We start from the raw sequence: 17,555 nt of genomic DNA, 5'->3' as shown, positions 1-17,555 counted from the left end.
TTAATCATGACCAGTTTAGCAATTTACATTAAAATACTCTTTTCCAAATGTGACTTTGTTATGAAGCTATACTTCGCTTCAACTGGAGAAGAGAATATTTCCTAAATTAGTACAGGGAAAAGTAAGGGAATATCTCCAAGCTGGTAGAAGGAAAAGGAAAGTCCATAGACAAATATTTTTAAAATAACAGTTTCTTAGCATGAAATGGATTCTTTCTGGTACTTAGCTGGTATTCTGAGAATTTTGCTGATAGCTTCAAACTGCCATGAAAATGTGGCTTTTGTAGATAGGACTCACTGGCTCTGCTGACGACATCTTCTGAGCAAACACATTAAGATATGACATTGTTATAGAGCTGATTGTTGCTAAAACAAGAATTATATTTCATAGGTTTAATCAATAGAAATTATTAACTAGGGTGCCAGATAATTAGGTTTAAAAAACCAAAATATAATATACGATTAGGTCTTCAGAGCAAAACTTAGCTGCTATTTGTTTTAATTATTGATTCTTTTCAGTTTAGTCTTTTTATCTAGTGTCTGGTTAGTTATCTGGGCAGAGCCAAATGGAAATCTATTATGTTTATTTATTTTGGTTTCAAGATAAAGACCAAGACAAATATAAAATCAGTTTATTATGTGAGACTCGTGGATTGGAAGCAGAAAGCCATTAAAGAAAACAAATTTTAAAAAAAGACTCAGGGCTAGCTCAAAAGCTCAACCTTTCTCGGGGGATTTATTGTCTCTTTGGTCCTCCCCTACCCTGGTCTTTGACTTCAAAGCCTAATATAACCATTGTACTATGTTGCCTTTACAGATATTAATGATCAACATGATTAAAAGTTGTATCTATTTTTCTGAACTTCAGACTTATAGAGAGAAAGACCTGAATTTCTGTGATATCTTCTTTCAGATGGCCAGAGGCATCTCAAACTCCAAGTGAACTCACAATTTTCCTTGTCCCTGAACTTGGAGAATATAAACCACCATTCATATCCATGATAACCCCCTCTACCTTAATCTCTCGTCTTCACTTCACCACCAAATTATCTTGATGATTTTATGTTCTGAATGGATATCACATCTGACCCCATTTTTCCATGTTCACTATCATCATTTTAATGCAAACCACCATCATGTCTGGCCTGAAATACGGAAATAGTTTGGTGTCTCCAACATTAGTCCTCTCCATTCTCTACACCATAGCCAAATAGATCTTAAAAATCACATCTGCTCATACCACACCTAACTTGTAACCCTTCAATTATTTTTTATTTTTCTTAAGATAAACTTTAAATCTTCAACAAGATCGCCACTATGGTGGTTTCTATAACCTTCCCTCTTTTTTTACTCACGCTTTTCAGACACACACCCCCCTCTTCCTCCACCATGCAAAGTTTCCCATGTTAAGTTCTTCTCTCCTGCTTTTATTCTCCCTGTATTCTTCCCCAGTTCAAATGTGATCTACTCTTATACCTTCTCCTGGAAACCTGTATTTTCCCCTCATATTATTTATGTCATAGGAAAAGAATTACACTTTGTTCATATTGTAGTCTTGGTACCTAGCCAGGTTCCCAGTACAGGAGCTTAAAAATGTTGAATAAATGAATGAGAAAAGAAAAGAAATGGCGATAAGTATTTTTCGAGCATTAGCTTCAAAGGTAGGGACCTTTTCATGAGGTATACCAATTGTTTCTATAAAGACTAAATGGGAAACATGAATAAATTTAAACTAGAGTACTTTACACATACAGAACTTAGCCATCAGGGACATGCAAAAAAATCTGTCCAACACCTGACTAAGACATTCCCCTGCATATCTGTATTAATGCTGCCTTTGAACACCTTGAAAGCCAATTATTATAGATAAAATATATGGTGGTGATAAAGTCTTGTGCATTTGTTATGATATATGTCTTGCTATGTGACGACTTTCAAGCATCATTGACATGTTTGTCTAGTTGAGTCTTTGACATACAGGCTTCCCAATTCCCTGGACCCTAATCTGGCTGTCACCACTTCTGCTTGCCTAAGGTGGAGTACTCTGGAACTAGGTGCACTTCAATTAATGATGAAGTTTCCATTGTGGATTCCTTTCTTGTCTTTGACTAAATAAACTAAGCCAGGTGTTTTGAGAACTTCAGAAGTTCACAGTGCCTGGAAATCACTCCATGGCAGAAAGCTGCCATTATTGGAAAGTGAACACACAGGCTTGCCCATTCCTTTCTTTAATCAAATGTAATCCTCATTTTATCTCTCCACTTGCCTCTTGGTGGAGGAGTCTGACAGGTCTTGGACCAAAGAGAGGTTTTTGTTCCTATGATGCCTTGCTGTTTAAAACCAATGCCGGCAGGGGCCAAGCGTGATGGTTCATGCCAGTGAGCACTTTGGGAGGCTGAGGCAGGTAGATTGCCTAAGTTCAGGACTTTGAGACCAGTCTTGCCAACATGGTGAAACCCGTCTCTCCTAAAAATACAAAAATAAATAAATAAATAAAATAGGCGGGCTTGGTGGCACATGCCTGTAGTCCCAGCTTTTCAGGAGGCTGAGGCAGGGGAATTGCTTGAACCTGGGAGGCAGAAGTTGCAGTGAGCTACTGAGAACAGAATTAGACTCTGTCTTAAACAGACTGAGCAACAGAATTAGACTCTGTCTTAAAGGAAACAAATGGCAGTGATCAATCAGTAAGTTCTGGAGGCTCCAAACTGTGCCAGGTGTTAACATCTGGGTGCTGAGTTGCTTGGTAGTCTAGGAGTGAGGTGAGTTGGAAAGGGAAGGACTCACTTGTCTCAGTGAAGTGGCTGTTTAACAATATGTACAGAAGTGTTTTTATGTGTAGACAAACAGCATGGACAATGTTGTAAGCAAAATATCAGTTCTGACCCAGACTATTCCTTGTAATTGCTTGATCCATAACAAATTCTGTTGGCAAAACTTTGTTTAGAACATTTTACTTTGAATATTTTAATTTAAAGTCTATTTTGAAGTTTTGATTAAATTTTGTCACTTGCTAATGATAAAAAAGATATTATCCTTTACATCATTAGCCCTCAGTGTGTGATCTCCAGACCAGCAGTATCCATATCACCTTGGAACTTGGTAGAAATGTAATGTAAATTTTCTGTTTCTACCTAGAAGTACTGGGGTGTGGTCCAGAAATCTGTTTTAAGAAACCCTTGGCCCGGAGCAGTGGCTCACGTTTGTAATCCTAGTACTTTGGGAGGCCAAGGTGGGTGGATCATGAGATTGGGAGTTCGAGACCAGCCTGACCAACATGGTAAAGCCTCATCTCTACTAAAAATTAGCCAGGTGTGGGTGCATATGCCAGTAGTCCCAGCTACTCAGGAGGCTGAGGCAGGAGAATCACTTGAACCCAGGAAGCGGAGGTTGCAGTGAGCTGAGATTGTACCACTGCACTCCAGCCTGAGTGACAGAGCGAGACTACGTCTAAAAAAAAAAAAAAATGAAATCTTCCTGGTGGTTTGGCTGCACCCTCAGGTTTAGAGTCACTGCATTAGAGCATCAGTTCACCCCACACAGCATATCAGTACTTCTGACAATGTTCAAGCAGCACAGGTGTTTGTGAGTTACATAGCTGCTGAGCAATCAGTGGGCTCAAGCGCTAGCCAGTAACTTATTCTTGAGCATCTAGCTCCCAGCAGGCAACTCAAATGTGTGGCTCAAAAACGTCACAAATGATTTGTGTCCTAGACATTCACAGTCACTGCCAATTATCAAAATCATAAAACGTGAACCTGTGAATGTCAGCAGTCTATTGTATTTGTATAAAGCATTAAATTTAAAATGGTGAGAAAGATTTTAAAGGCTGAATAATTAGTAGGACCTGGGTATATATTCATTTACTCACATTCAATTTACTTTTTAAAAATTTGACTTTTTTTTGAAAGCAGGTAAAATGGTACTTCTATTATTAAAGAAACTCTAGAAGTCAGATTATGATTCTACTTGGGAAGGACCTATCTATAAAAAAATTCAGGGTCATTATATTGTCCTCAAAAAGAGCTTACTTGAAAAATTATAGTTAGAATGTAAAGATTAGATTCCAAATCCTTTTCAAAGGAAAAAGATACATATAGTTTTTCAGGTCATTTCTGAATTCAGTGAGACTTGAATCATCTCCCTCTCCATAGGGGTTCCCGATTCAAACATCACCACATGCAGCAAAGAAATGTTCTGAGTGTTTAGTACTGATTTTTATCCAAGCTCAAATTTTGTTTTGAAATGCTTTTATTACATATTCATTTCTTTTCTTGAAAGATATATTCTAATTGTATGAAATCTGATGTTTAGTTTATGGGCAGAAATTATCGTTGAGTGATAACATTAAAACATTCAAGTATAGAGGTCTAAGCCTATAATGGTTCATAGAAAAACAAACATTCACAAAGTACTGGATAAATATTCCCATCTGGAAGTATTAATCACAGTTCCAATTACACAATAGGTGTGAAAACTCTTGAGTATTTATTTTAAAGACCTTTGTTCCTTTACATAAGTTTCTTTTTAATTATAAAAATGTTCTCCTCTATTGTGTTATGTTTTGGTGAATTTATATCTCTGGTGTGCCTCATTTTCTACTTTGTATAACTTCCATTATTGCTTCTAACTCTGAAAGTCCAATTCTAGTTCTGCCAGCAGCTGTTGCTCCTGGGGTCAGCCTGTGATATTTGTGGTGGGGGCTCTGAAAAGTGTTGTGTGCCCAGAGCCTCATTATCTATAGGAAATTGTACCTTTCTCCTTCCATGTGTTTTTTTACTACTATTATTTTAAGGCCTGGCCTACCTTGTGGTTGTACAGCTTGGATTAGGGACAAGAGTGAAGTATGGCTGAGTTCCCCTCTCCAAGCTCTCACCCTAGAGGCAGGCTGTGGTGTTTTGGAGGAAGAGAAACGTTTTGAATACATCTGCACAAAGAATGTGCCTCCTTGTAATTATCTGTCCCATGGTTCATTAGGTCATTCGTTCATTTCTATAAAGAAATACCTGAGACTGAGTAATTTATAAAGATTTAATTGGCTCACGTTTCTGTGGGCTGTACAGGAAGTATGGCAGCATCTACTCAGCTTCTGGGAAGGTCTTAGGAGACTTACAATCATGGCAGAAGGCAAAGTGGGAGAAATTGTCTCAAACGGCAAAAGCAGGAGCAAGAGAGAGGTGGGGAAGGTGCCACACATTTTTAAATGACCAGATCTCTCAAGAATTCATTATCATGAGGACATCACCAAGTGGATGGTGATAGACCATTTATGAGAAATCTATCCCCACAATTTAGTCACCTCACATCAGGCCCTGCCTCCAACACGCAGGAATACATTTCCACATGACATTTGAGTAGGACAAATAACCAAACTAAATCACATGAGGAGCACCTTTTTTATTTTTCACACAACCGAATGACTTCATGGCCTTGCTCTCCAGGTTGTTGGTGCACCTGTCTCTGGTCTAAAGGTGGCTCGTATTTGAAGCAGGCTAAATCAGTGCACTCATTTTGATGTGAAATGTGGGAAGAAAATACTTATTGAACACATTCAATGTGCTAGTCACTGCCCTTGATATTTTAAATAATTTTCTTATTATCCCTATTTTTTAGAGGTAAGGTTTGGTTCAATATTTGGTCCAAGATCTTTGTGGTAAAGCATACAAAAACAGGGATTTATGGCTCTCAGATAAGTATTCTGTGTTCCTCACAGACTGTAACTGTGTATTTGCCATTTTGTTATTTCTAGATACAATTCTCCAAACAATGTTTTAAGACTGATCAATGGGGGATTTTGTTGTAAGATTATAAAATTCATATTTCAGTTACAACTAGTATATTTACCCTAATGCCAGCTGCTCTCAACTTACCTTTGAAGATAAAATGTAGCTTATTCATAGATTTGTGATTATTTAGTCTACTATTTAATAAAATTAGAGGTGACTAGGTTAGCATTCAGTTTTAGCTGCTTATCACAAGGACAAAAAGCAAAAGAATTTTTCTCCCTTACATAAAACATTTAGTGTTAGGAAGACCAAGTGCGATCTGGTAGTTCTAGAAAGTGTACAGGGACCTAAGACCTTCCTATCCTGCTGATGGTCATCTAATGGTCTGAGATGATTTGTTAGAGTCCTATCTATCTGTATTCCAGGCCACAGGAAGGAGGAAGGGGTTGGGAGGAACTTGCTCTCACTTGGGAAGATTCCATCAGTAACATATAAATAACACTTTCACTTCAATTAGAACTTGGTCACATGATCACATCTAGTTATAAAGAGGGCTGGAAAAACAGTCCTTTAGTTGGGTTGGCATGTGTCCAATAAAAAATTGGTGTTCTTATAAATAAAGAAGGACAGACTAGATCATGAGAGGCACTTGGTAGGCTCTGCACAATGATGTTCTATTGGGGGCTCACCTGAGCTGGGAAAGGAAACTAAACTGCCTGATATTGGGAGAAGCTGATTAAAGCTCAAGCCAAAAATGGAAGAGGTAAGCCTGTAAGCACTAATTGCCATGGTATAACCAAGAATCTAATACAGGAGAAGGCGCCAACGCCTCCTGCTCCATTTTACTCTGTGGAGTTATCTGTTGAAGGTCAGATGTATCAACTTGGGAGTTGTGTCACTGTTGAAGGAGCACTGAACAAAAAGCTCTAGCAGTTTCATTGACCCTAAAGTCGAGGAAGGCAGAGGAGGGCTAGGAGTAGAAAAGCACTTGGTGCTGAGACTGGGAAAAAAGTGTGTTCAAGGTTCCCCATCCACTCCAGTAAGGAGGCCTTAGTAGAGACACCTGTTGAGATCCTCCACCCAAGACCTCAGGCAAGGAGACCTAGGAATTAGGCCTTAGTAGAGACACCAGTTGAGAAACTCTGCCAAGGCCTCAGGCAAGGAGACCTAGGAATTAGGCTTCTGGGTAGTAATGTGAATATAGTAAGAGCATGACTGGCCAGAGAACACCAGTCCTTGATTGCAACTCTCTTTGGAGACCCCAGTGCACTGGCTGTACTTTGCTTTTGGTCAGTGATATGCATAACAATGACCGGCAGCAGAGTCAGAACTCCACATTAGCTAAATCAACATCTTCTATATGAAGCTTAAAAATCTTTGTCTTAGTCCACTCAGACTGCTATAATAAAATACCACAAATTGTGTGGCTTATAAGGAACAAAAATTATTTCTCACAGATCTGGAAGGTGGGAAGTCCAAGATCAAGGCAGATTCTGTGTCTGGTGAGGGCCACGTCCCGGGTAGGAAGAGCGGCTTTGCTCCCAAATGCTGACCAGGTAAAGTCTCTGTAATTGCTTGTAGTAGGGCTTGAAAAACCCCATCCAGGGTTGCATACAGGAGCCTGACTTCACTGACTTGTGTTTTCTTACAGTTTCTCCCACCTCTTTAATATGTAACCATGTGAACTGAAAGCTACACTCTAATATGTAACCTCTTAAGTTTTCTTAATTAATTTTTGAAATGTCATTTTATTTGCCCACTAGGAAGTCTTACCATTTCAGTAGGGAGGAACGTCTTTTTGTCAGTTTCATCAGTACATCACTTTATTTTGTATCTCATTGATTTCTGTACTTAGTTATGTATTCAATATGTTTTTGTAAGAATAAGGTAACCACAGACTTGCTCTGTTGCTGTGTCTAGAACAGAAACCTTCCCTTCCTCTTTCTTTCCCAAAGGCAGGCTCTTTCACTCTCTTCTGTTGGAGGTAGGCACGCTTTGCTATTACAGTGTGGGGCATGTGTTATGTGTCTGCAAAATAATTGTTGATTTATATAAAGATAATCTCAGTTTTTAAGCAGAAATAAGCTGAAATTCCAGAAGGCAGTAAAAGAAAGTGATGTAGGCTGGGTGCAGTGGCTCATGCCTGTAATCCTAGGACTTTGGAAGGCCAAGGTGGGCAGAGCACAAGGTCAGGATCGAGACCAGCCTGGCCAACATAGTGAAACCCCATCTCTACTAAAATTACAAAAAAATTAGCCAGGTATGGTGGGGGACACCTGTAATCCCAACTACTTATGAGGCTGAGACAAGGAGAATAGCTTGAACCTGGTAGGCAGAGGTTGCAGTAGGTCAAGATCATGCCACTGCTGACAGTATGAGACTCTGTCTCAAAGGAAAGTGATGTAAAATATTAATATATACATAAATGTGTTAACAACAGTGCTGTAATAGGGATCCAGAAAATGAATAAGAACTTTCCCAGGACCTTGGCAGAGAGACGAAGCACTGGTGTTGGCCATAGGAAGATGCAGAGGCATAGATTTCCTTGTTCATTGTTCTCTCTTCCCTATGCACATGGCAGGTAAAGACACAGAAAGAAAACCAACACAAGAGGATAGTCAGATATGAGAAGAAACGAGGAGGAGGAAAAGATGATGAAGGCTGCTATAGTCTGAATTTCTAAGTTGAACTCCTAATTCGGAAGGTGATAGTATTAGGAGGTGGGGCTTTGGAAGGTGATCAGGTCGTAAGGGCAAAATCTTCTTGATTAGGATTAGTGAACTTATCAAAGAGGCCCTAGAGAGACCCTCTCACCCCTTCCATCATGTGGGGAAACAAAGAAGGCACCATCTCTTAGGCAGAAACTAGGCCCTCACCAGACACAGAATCTGCCTTGATCTCAGACTTCCCACCTTCCAGATCTGTGAGAAATAATTTTTGTTCCTTATAAGCCACACAATTTGCGGTATTTTGTTATAGCAGTCTGAGTGGACTAAGACAAAGGTTTTTAAGCTTCATATAGAAGATAGTGATTTAGCTAATGTGGAGTTCTGACTCTGCAGCCAGTCATTGTTATGCATATCATTGACCAAAAGGAAAACTTGTAAAAGAAGGAATTTGTTTGCAGAACAGAGATACAGGCTGTGAAACTGGTGTGAAGCATGCTAGATTTTAGGTAAACATGAAAATATCCAGCAAGCGGTTCGAGTTGTGTGTTAAAGTTAAGAGGGCACAGGTCTAGAGATGTTGATTTTGGCCATTATTCAATTAATGATTATCATAAAATCAGTAAACGCACACACAATAAAATAACAACCATCGCACAAACAAAAGCAGATAAAAATCACTGAGAGGGAAATATACAAATGAGGTTTCATCTAACTAACTCCACACTGAAAAGCAAAAGCATACCCGACTTAATAATGCTGAACACCACAGAGATGCTATCTCTTAAGAATTCTAGTGTAATACTTAAGTCTGCAAAGTGATGCACTTATATTACAACTTCTAAATATACTTCTGATTTTGGCTTTCAGCCACATGAAAATTTGACTGGATATTATACCTTGAAGAGGAGTCCATTTCCAGAATAAGAGCAATGTAGATTAGAAAATATTATTTGGAAATTAACAAAAATCAGGAAAAGAGGGGTACAGGCAAGGGAGTGTATTTGGGACTGGCTGCGTTTCAATTCCTTGTTAAAGAGACTATTTTGCAGTGGAGGATGCTTGGGGTTGGCTGATTTAAGAGAGTAAAAATAGAATTGAAAAGTACTCTGTTTCTTTGTAAAAGAATATATTTTCCCTTGATCATTCTATTGCTTAAGAATAAACAGACTTATGTATTTCTTTCAATAAAATATTAAGTTTGTTTCATAAAAGATGTTTCAACTCTTTAGTCGTTTATTAAACTAGTGATAGATTCAGCTTGTATCAGTCTAGGTCTTTGTGTCCCTGGGAAGCATCAGCTCCTGCCCCTAGATAGGCACCATGATGATGCTATTCTCTTACTGCTGAACTGTTGTATCCCTTGGGGTTAGAAAAATGTATCACCCAAATCATCTAAGTGTTATCACTGCCTTCCATAACATCATAAGCTTTGACCACTCTGAATCTAGGAACAATGCATGTCGTTTTCTTCTTTTTTGGAATTTGGGTTGCTGACTCTAGAGCACAGGTGTAGTTTATGTATGTTTGTAGTACACTGTTTGAAACAAGAGTTCCAAGACTCTTGTTTATATCCTCTTTCTCCTCAGTTTATGCTTTAGGGTTTTCATCAGAAGAGTCAAATGAAATGTACAACCTAGAGAATTCTCTTGCTTTCTCCTGACGAATTCACTTGCCAGTCTTTTATAGAAAGATTGCTAGATTGTATTTAGGTTATGATTACCTTTCTGGAAACAAAAGGTATAGAAAGACTGGTGATAGAAAGCCTTTATTACTTTATGCTCTCTCTTTAATTTCTTTTCAATGCCCCAATGCCCTCTCAGGCACCAGATCCCAATGATTCATCAAAATCTCTTCTCAGGGTGGGATCTTATCAGTATCTGATATGGTTTGGCTATGGCCCCACCCAAATCTCATCTTGAATTATAGCTCCCATAATCCACACATGTTGTGGGAGGGACCTGGTGGGAGGTAATAGAATCATAGGGGCAGGTTTTTCCTGTGTTACTCTCATGATAGTGACTGAGTCTCATGAGATCTTAACTGTTACAAAGGGCAGTTTGCCTGCACATGCTCCCTTGCCCCCTGCCATGTAAGATGTGCCTTTGTCCCTCCTTTGCCTTCCACCCTGTTTTTGAGGCTCCCCCAGCCATGCAGAACTGTGAGTCCATTGAACCTCTTTTTCTTTATAAGTTACCCAGTTTGGGCTGTTTCTTTAGAGCAGTATGATATGATAATGGACTAATAGAATATAATATCTATTGTTCACTGAAGTTAAGATGTAAACTCTTCTAAGTCTATTTACATTTTTAAGCTTTGACTTCATAGTAAAATGAAAACTTGGTTTCTCACATGGAAATTTCTGGATTCTTTCAAGATTATGTGTTTACAATTCTGACTTTATGGTAGTATTACAAAGAAGTTTTTGGTACAAGAGAAGAGTAATAGTACTGCTCACAGGACAGCTTAGATCCTCTCTCATTTCCCATCTTGTGAAAAAAAAAAACTTTAAACATTTCTTTTTGACTTTCTCAAATAGCATCTGTTTCTGAAAAATGAATAATATTTCCAGTGTCAGAGAGTTAAAACTGACTGTCAGCAACTTCTGAATCGTTAACTACCACAGCGATCCCATGTGTACCAAGCATCCTGTCTTGTAGTTATTAGAATGTGAAGAAGGCAATTCAAGTACATCAGCACAGATGGATTTGTTTTTAGAATAAATGATACTTGACTACTTAAAGGCAAAAGCAAAGTTAGACCCCCCAACTTCATAAATTGCATCTAAATAAACCATCATATGACACTAAATTATTAAGTATCTATTATAATAAATATAATATTGAGTCATAAAAGAATAAGAAGAAAATAACATGAAAAGAGAGGTTTTCTAAGTAGAAAAGCAAAGAAAGAAGCATAAAAAATATATATATATTTGAACAAAGATTAACATCTTCTACATGTGATCAATAATTAGACAAATATGAGAACACTTGGGCATAACTTTTTATTATAATAAAGTTAGTATCTACAATGTAGAAAGAATCCTAAGAGCGCACAATAAAAGAATGCATGACCCTATAAAGAAATAAGCCAAAGATATGAATAGAAGGCACTCACAGAACTAATAAATGTAAAAAGTTATAAGGTCAACTTCATTAATATTCAGAGAAATACATTTTAAAAGAGAAAATTGCGATTTTTTACCTATCAGATTGATCAGTCCTTTCTTTTGTCTGGTGTTTAACAAAAGAAAAATGATCTATTTCAGCCCTGCAGAAAAAAAACTAGCTGTGTTGGATTTCTAGAAAGATAACATGTTGACTTCCTCAACATGTTTCTTCTAAAATGGATTTTAAAGGGAAGATTTAGCCATTTGTAATGAAAATGTCCAAATATTTAAAAATAGAATAATACAGTGAGGTCCCAAGTACTCATCAACTAGATGCAACATTTATCAAGATTCCAAGGCAATTTTGATCAAAATGTTTTTTACTTTATAACCTAGTCTTGTATATGATGCAAATATATAGTCTATTTCAAAAGACTTGTGTGCAAATGACTTGGCCCTGAATTTCAACTTCTAGGATATTATTCTAAGATAATCTGGAATTTGAATATTTATTTATGTTCCAGATGTTAAAAACAATTGAAAATAGCTTCAAAGTTTACTTTTCCTATGTGAATATTTATGCTGATCACAGAGTCCAGTGAAATGAGTTGCTCTGCTTAAACTAAGAGTTGGGACTCAGTCCAAGTCATTAGACTCCAATAGCCATGCTGTTTTCACAACTTTTCCTAACAACTAACAGGTATTGGCTCAGTGATTTCATATGTGGATTCATATCTTATAAAAGCTCTGAGGTTGATGCTCTGGTTACCTCTGTTTCCCAGATGAGGGTGAGTAAATGGCTCAATGCTAATACACTGAGGTTTCTAGCATTTGGGGACCCAGCCTCCAGAGCTTCCACGTTAAAGCAGTAAGCTGATTACTGCTAGGCCAAAATAAGAAAACAGAACTGCTTAAAAAACGGAATAAATAAAGCATCAATCCAGAATGATGAATTCTGACAACATGTCCATTATTTAATTAGTTTTGTCTTGTTTTTCTCAAAAACGCTCTTATTTTTCTTTTTGATTTGATTTCCATATTGTCTAACTGAAGCACATATCCTACACACATTTGTGAAGAGCGTAATCTGTAGGAAAAAAATACAGTATTTTAGCTCTTGGATAGGACTGAACTTTTGTATAAAACTTTTGTTGTTGTTTATGTTTTTTTTTTTATAATAAAACATAGTTACAAAAAACCTCACAAAACCAATGTATGCCTTAAATATTATTTCACATCAACCATTTTGTAACTACCTCCATACTATGAAGTAGAATCTTGCCAACTCTCCCAAAGTCCCTTTCATGTGTTCCTTCTCAATAACTTCTTCCTTCTCTCATAAGTAACCATTATCCTATCTTTATAGTAATCATTTTTATTAGTTTTTTATCACCCAAATGTGCAACTGTAGGCACTTTAGTTTTAGTGTTGTCTATTTATTTTAATATGATACATCTTTTAAGTCTCTCTTAATCTGTAGTTCTCCATGCTTTTTTTCATGCAGTTTATCAGTGTAATATTATTTTAAAAATCATCCTTTATAGGTGGTGACAGGCTTTGCCTGTCAATAAATTGAGCTGTTGAACATGAGTAGTTATTGTGTGTTCAAAGATGCATGACTCAAATCACCCCTTAAACCTCAACAAATAACTCTTCATTTCAGGTACCCTAGTGCAAATATTTCTCAGTTTTTATTTTAATACTAATTTGGGGAGGGAAATTGTTTGGAAATGAAATTTAAAAGTTTATTACATCTGATGAAATAAAAGTGGTCAAATAGATAAAATGAGGCTATCTGGAGTCTTAGCTAAAGGGTAAAGGAATATTTGTTATAATGACCCAAGATTGTTTCAGGGAATCAAAAGCTTTGACTGAGTAAGGATCAGTAGCAGAATGCTCTAGGCCAGTGCATCATGAATTAATTTGTCTGCAAATTATATGAGGGTTTTGTGGAAATTCAGATTCTGATTCAATAGAGCTGGGGTGAGACCAGAGATCCCGTTCTCGTAATGGCCTCAATAATGAGGTCACTGCTATTGGCCCATAGAATGCTCATTGAGTAGTGAGAGATCACTCATCAACTATGTTCTGCTGAATGGTTTCATGTTTTTTGCTGCAAACGTTTTCGCTGTATTCACCCATCAGAAAGTAGGAGGAAATAAATGGTGGGGAAAGCAGGTAATACAACAGGTATCCTTTACTGCACCCCAAGATGGAAACCCCAAAGAAATTCTGTTTCTCTTGAACACAGAAACATGGGCTAAAACAATTACCAAGACTCCAGAGAAATCACACCTGGAAATAATCAGACGTCCTCTTCTGGCTCCATCTACCATTTTGCCAATGTCTTTATCCATACCCTCTTCCCTAAGTTTGCTCTGCAATTGTATGAAATAAAGTTCATAATAGAGATTCGAATCTGCCTTGAGGGAACAAATAAATCTTTTCTATTGCTTCCTCTATAAATGGAATTACCATTCCTCAAATTTTGTGGATGAGATAGAAAGTTAAAAGCATGGAGCATGCTGGGCTGTCCTGAGTTTATTATTTAATCTTAACTCTGTCTTTCAATTAAGCATGCATTGTTAAATGAAGTAACACCCAGGCTTAGAAATTATCAAGCAGGTGTTTAAAAGACATCAGTAAGCATTTCTGTTGTAGTCTAATTAGTGTTCTAATACATTTTACAGTGCAGTCATCATTATTTCTTCTTCATTAGTTGCTGATATATTGCATAATGCATCTTATAAAAATGTCCCTACCAAGTTTGGGAAAATATGGCTATCCACGTGGAAAAAATGCTACAAGTGTGTATTCTTTAGTCTTACAAACATACACATTAAAGATAAATATATGAAACAGCTTGTAATCCAGACTATATATTTATATATGATAAAATAAGCTTGTAAATATTTTTATCCAATTCTGTTTACTCTGAGTTGCAAAATGAACTTCATGTAGTTAGAAGGATGAGCTGTAGTTACTGCCATCATTGTCAGGGAGCTACTTAGTAATTAAAATGAAGTATTCACCACTCCCTCACACACCCCCACCACCACACACATAGTTTAGCTCAACATTTTTATGCAGATGGAAATCAGGTTATAAGAAGGTGAGCCCTGAAAAGGTGATATGGGGTATTAAACCAGAGGAGGCCAGGCATGGTTGCTCGTGCCTATAATCCCAACACTTTGAAAGGTTGAGGTGGGTGGATTACCTTGAGCATAGGAGTTCTAGACCAGCCTGGGAAATTGGCTGGTCTAGAACTCCTGGGAGACCCCATCTCTACAAAATATAAAAAATAAATTAGCCAGGCATGGTGGCACATGCCTGTGATCCCACCTACTCTAAAGGCTGGCTTGAGCTGAGGAAGTCAAGGCTTCATTGAGCTGTGATGGTCCCACTGTACTCCATCCTGGATGATAAAGTAAGACTATCTGAAACTAAACAAAACAGGGAAAAAAAAAACAACAAGAAGCCATCCTATCACTTGGTTACAAGGGCTACTTGGAGGCTGATTGTATAGGTATGAGCCTCAGGTTCTTTATAGAACAGTCTGTCTAGTCACACCTCCTCCTTAACTTCTGTATCCTAGAGTTAGTTGGCTGTGGCATTTGGGTCAGCTAGGTCAATTTGGGAATAGTTCCTCTTTAAATAAAACAAAATCCATGCTCTCCAAGGTTTAGCCTTAAAAGAAATCAGCAGATGGAGAAAAGGTGAGGTGATGAGCATCCTGCACAGGTATCTAGCTCTGAGGTTTGCAGGCTCCATTCGTTATCCTGAGATAATCAATATTATAGGTCTGACACAGCTTCACAGACTCCCAGTCTAATCCTCATGCCCAAGCCCCACTCTGCCTGTGGCATTGGCTGAAATTGTGAAAAGCAAAGATAAAAACTCAAATGAAGCATAATTTAATGTAGTATTATATTTAACAGTAAACATTTTTATGGATTTCTTTTCTTTAAATGATGTTCATTTTACTGATTATAAAAATAAAAGGTCATTGTAAACAGTTAGAAGAGACCAAAAAGTACAAAGAAAATAAAAGCAATATGTAACCTCAAAATTTTAGCATAACTTGATATCCTCTAGCATATGTATTCTTAAAGGAGAAAAGAGATATTATACTAAAAAAAAATCTCTCCTTAGAGAGCAATAACATTTAAGTTAAAATTAATTAATTAGAAATACTTTAAATTTAATCTAAATTTCCTCCTGGTGCAATGTTGCTAGTGAAAAAGGTTGGGAAACACTACTCTAGTAGACACAAGCTTAAGAGCCAGAAGCTCAAATTGCAAATTCAGCAAATATTTTTTAGGTAGCTATTATGTTTGGTACAGAGTCCTGAGTAATTAAGAAAGTAAAAAAAAAAAAACACATTTTGTTCCTCTAAATTAGTTAGGATGTTTTGAGTTTTCTTACATAACTCCAACGGAAAAAATGGTTTAAATAAGTGCATTTGTTACTAAACCTACTTGTGGAAGCCCTGTGATATGTCAGCTCTAGGTGAGGCAAGTTCCATAATCAATTATGTCACTAAAGACATGGGATGTTTCATCTTTTCCTTCTTTCATGATGGCTCCTTCTAGTTCTGTACATCCCGTTCTGCAATATAGATTAAGTAAACTGCAAAAATATAAATAGTCACGAATTTGTTTATCACCATCAAGCAAGCTGAAGCCTGTGAGTTATAGCTTTTTGTGATTGAGCTCATGGTTGCTTGCTGCTGCCCAGATTTCAAACCTCCGTCTTTCCCAGTGTCTCTTTCTTAGCAAAAAGGCCTTTCACCAAGCCCCAGCAGTGCCTCTCCTCAGGCCATCTTAATCAGGAATGAGATCACCCACCCTTCACTTAATTGTTAAAAAAAGAGAGTAAAGTTTTCAAAATTGGATTAAACAAAACATCTCATATATTCTGTTTTTAATAGTTTTAAATTTTGTGTGTGCAAAGCTATTGGCTGAATTGACATGTTTACGTACAAAAAATATGTAAAGAAAAAATGTTTGAGAACTTATTTATATTTATCATTCAAATAAATGATAATCAGCAGAAAATAACAAATATTTTAGATGACTCAGTACAGAAAGTGTTTGAAAAGAAATCAATTATACAAGTAATAAGAATAAAGAGTATTGGAAAAAAATGTACCTGAATGCTGTATATTTTTATTTAGTTTGCTCTTTTCACAGCTCATGAATGTGTTGCAATAAATGCTCAAACTCAGTGTTAAGAATTGAATACATTATTCTTTTTGAAAGTATTTTATTCCAAAACTGTACTTAGCTTATTTCAAAAAAGATTTTTGCAGTAAAATTTTGACATAAAGATAAAATCAAGTGAAATAATGGTAAGGAGAGGCCATTTAAAGGAGGAAGGAAATTAATTTTACTTGGAAACTAGGTTTATTTAAAAGGAGCTAAAATTTTATTTTTAAACTCTTGCAGTGGATTATAGCAATCTTTCATAATGAAACCATAGATGTTCACGTGAAGAAAGAAAATCCAAAATTGGTGGGATTTCAAAGATAGCGAAGAGTATTTAGTTTTTCTAAGTAAATTTATTTATGATAGCATTCATGTGTTACAGCACACAAGTTATATGACTGCATATTAATTCATTTTTCCACAAAATGAGCCCACTCATGTCACCAGCACCTAGAACATTAGCAGTTTCCATCAGTCCTGACATCCTTCCCCAGTCAACCTCACAACAGTAACTACTATCTAATGTCTATCACCATAGGTTAGCTTTGTTTGTTAAACTTTATTATACTTTTAAATTTAAACATTAAGTTTATTAAACTTCACATAGATAAAATCTTGTATCATATATTCCTTTTTTTCTGACTCCTTTTACTTAATATTATGTTAGTGACATTCATCTGTGCTATAAGTACTTTTGTTTGTTTGGTCTCATTACTGTATAGTATTACATTATCTAAGTAGGATGTATATTAATAATGTACAAATGTTACTTATTCATTTGATGAAAGGGACATTTGGGTTGTGTATTAGTTCCAGATAGCTGGGGAGGCCTCACAGTCATGGTGGAA

The sequence above is a fragment of the Callithrix jacchus genome, chromosome 15 (assembly GCF_049354715.1).
Source record: "Callithrix jacchus isolate 240 chromosome 15, calJac240_pri, whole genome shotgun sequence".
Taxonomy (NCBI): domain Eukaryota; kingdom Metazoa; phylum Chordata; class Mammalia; order Primates; family Cebidae; genus Callithrix; species Callithrix jacchus.
Note: the sequence above shows the minus strand (reverse complement) of the source record.